At 41.3% G+C, this 3,257-nt stretch overlaps 1 pseudogene; it reads right to left on the bottom strand.

Annotated features, from left to right (window-relative positions):
• Positions 1 to 447: 447 nt before the first annotated feature.
• On the bottom strand, positions 448 to 870 carry LOC102756034 (annotated as a pseudogene).
• Between the last annotated feature and the right edge of the window lie 2,387 nt (positions 871 to 3,257).

The raw sequence follows: 3,257 nt of genomic DNA, 5'->3' as shown, positions 1-3,257 counted from the left end.
AGGGAGAGCCAAGATCAAGAGAACAATTCTACCAAAAATATGAGACTGGAAGTAACTGAAAATGTTCAGGACATATTAAATGCATGACTGACTCCAAATGGCCATTTAATATGCTTTGTATTATAGGATATAAATACTACCCCCATCTATGGAGTGTTAAGCTGCCACCAAAGACAATCAAAGTCTCCCATATTCAATATGTCATTTTTTTCTGGTTGTACCAAAAAAATAAACAACCAGCAAATGATTTTACCTCTCTCTCTCTCTCTCTCTCTTTTTTTAAAGCATTTGCACTTAAAAAATAGGGTGGGATACAACCCTACCCCTCTTAACAGTGTTTATAGAGCTATTAAAAACCTTGCCTTTACAAAACAGTTGATAAAAAATATCCCTTAGGATTGTACAAGAAGGAAGACAGGATCCCCTGACAGGACGTGGTATGTGATATTAATCAGGCTTGGCTTCTTGCTCTCCTGCTTCATCTGAGTCTGGACTCGCCTTGTTTTTAGTTTCTCCATTTTCTGCGGGTAGATAGATCCTTGTTAGTTTCCTGGTTAGCCACTTCCAGCTGTTTTCCCTTTGCTTCCCCGCAGCCCCCCTCCCCCTTTTTTTGCACTTCTTCTGTCTGCAGATTTATCCTTTCCTGCTGCCTTTTTTTGGCTTCGTTTCCACTTTTGCAGGAGCAGGTTTAGCTGACAACCTTGCAGATTTCCTCTTAGGCTCCCCCTTCGACACCCCCTTGGCGGAGCTAGCCTTCCTCTTGAGCATTCTGAGCTGCTGGGGCCGCGATGCAGGCAGTGGGAAAACCCAATAATAAAACTTTAAAAGAGATCTGGTGCAGTGACATTGGTCTCCTTTATGGAATTATAAATATTTTTTGTAACGAGTCACCCCCTAACATCTCTTCATTTCTTTAAATACTCACTCTGGATCTTCACACCTAACTTTATTTAAAACTTTTGAACCAATTTGTAACATTGTGACAAATGATGTTTATGGCACATTGCAATTAAATCCAAAAACTTACTTCCTGATATCACATGAGGTAATACCACTTACCTCCCCAGGCTACTGGAAGACTGCATGATACAAAGAATGCCGCGGTTGGCCCATAATGATTCTCCGCCCCCGCCCCCGCCCCGCCTAGATTTATTCCCCTCACCACTCTGCTTTGCATATTGGTAAAAAAAATTTTATAAGTAATTAATTTCTTTTTTTATTGTGGTAATATATATATATATGGCATAAAATAATCACTTTAACCATTTTTAAGTGTACAGTTCTTGGTATTTAGTGCATTCGCATTGTTGGGGCAACAATCTCCATCATTTATCTCCAGGAATTTTCATATTCCCAAGCTGTAACTCTGCACCCCTTAAACACAAACTCCACATTCCTTTCTCTTCCCAGTCCCTGGAAATCCCCATTCCACTTCTGTCTGAATGAATTTGATTACTCTGGGTACCTCATATAAGCATAATCAGACAATATTTGTCCTTCTGTAACTGGCTTATTTCACTTAGCATAATGTCTTCAAAGTCCATCCATGTTGTAGCATGTGTCAGAATTTCCTTCCTTTTTAAGTCTAATATTCCATTGTATGTGCCCAACACATTTCATTTATCTATTTATCTGTTGATGGACACTTGGGTTACTTCTACCTTTTGACTATTGTGAATAATACTGCTATGAGCATGGGTGTACAAATATCTGCTTCAGCAATTATTTTCCTTGAAGTAGAGATGGCTGGATCATATGGTAGTTCTATTTTTAACTTTGCAAGGATCTTCCAAACTGTTTTTTGTTCGTGGCTGCACCAGTTTACATTTTACAGTGTTGTTTTTTACTCGTTTTCTCCTTCATTAAGTTATCATCTTGAGATCCAGCGCATCCACTTCTGAATCCCTCAGAGCAACTAGAAAATTGCCTCAATAAACACTTGATGAACACAAGTTTCCTTTTCCCTAGCGTGTAGAAGCTCATTTCCACTTGCTCAGTGTTTACCTGTACGTGTAGTGCGTGTCTCAGTGTGAGTGTGTGCATCTTCCTCTTCCCTCAGCTCTCATAGACTATGGTTTCATGGACCTCCGCTAGTCATTTCCTTATCTTTAATCATTTCTAACCTTTGGTCAGGCAACTCCTTTCCGTGCCATGCAGCTGTCAAGAGCATGGCACTGGAGTCAGAAAGACTGGCCTCAAGCCCTGGCTCTGCTACTTATAAGTTATATGACCCCGGGCAAGATTCTAACCTCTTCTTTCCGATGTTATTGCTGCATAACAGGACACTTCAAAACTTAGTTGCTTGCCCTGGCCAGCTTGGCTCAGTGGATGGGGGCGGTCCCAGGTTCGATTCCAGTCAGGGGCATATGCCTGGGTTGCGGGCTCAATCCCCAGTGGGGGGCGTGAGGGAAGCAACCGATCGATGATTCTCTCTATCATTGAAGTTTCTCTCTCTCTCTCCCTCCCTCTTCCTCCCTGAAATCAATAAAATATATATCTGTATTTTAAAATCGCGCCCACACGTGGTATTTTGTGGAAGAGCCACACTCAAGGGGCCAAAGAGACACATGTGGCTCGAGAGCCGACAATGATTCTCTCTCAACAATGAGACTATCTCTCTCTCCCTCTCCCTTCCTCTCTGAAATAAAAAAAAAATAGATATTTTTTTTAAAAAAAACACTTAGTTGCTTAAAACAATAATCATTTTATTACTCCTTACTATTCTGTGGGTCTACTGGGTTACTTCTTTCCCCCACGTGGTATCTTCTGGGATCACTCACAGGGCTGCACTCATCAGTGAGCTTGGCTAGGGGTCACTATGAGGGCATCAGTCCCACGTCTGGTACCTCAGGAGGGTAGCTAGCACCACCGGGGGACAGCTAGGTCTTTCCCTCTTTCTTCTTAGTCTTTCATAAAAACTGGGCCCCTTTTTCTGTGAAGACTCTATCTTTCACAACAGGTTATTGAGATATTTCCAGGACCCACCTGACACCATTCATAGTTATTACAATATTATTGATTATATTCTGTGTGCAGTACCTTACATCCCTGTGACTATTTTGTAACTACCCATTTGTACTTCTGAGTCCTTCGCCTTTCTCAGCCAGCACCCACACTCCTCCCATCTGACCACCCTCAGTTTTTTTCTCCATGTCTATGATTCTTTCTGTTTTGTTCATTTTCATTTTTCTTTAGATTCTACATATAAGTGAAATCATATGGCATTTGTCTTTCTCTGACTGTCTTATTTCCCTTAG

Source organism: Myotis davidii, unplaced genomic scaffold, assembly GCF_000327345.1.
Source record: "Myotis davidii unplaced genomic scaffold, ASM32734v1 scaffold122, whole genome shotgun sequence".
Lineage (NCBI taxonomy): Eukaryota > Metazoa > Chordata > Mammalia > Chiroptera > Vespertilionidae > Myotis > Myotis davidii.
The sequence above is the reverse complement of the archived record's forward strand: the minus strand, read 5'-3'. Positions and strand labels throughout refer to the sequence as shown.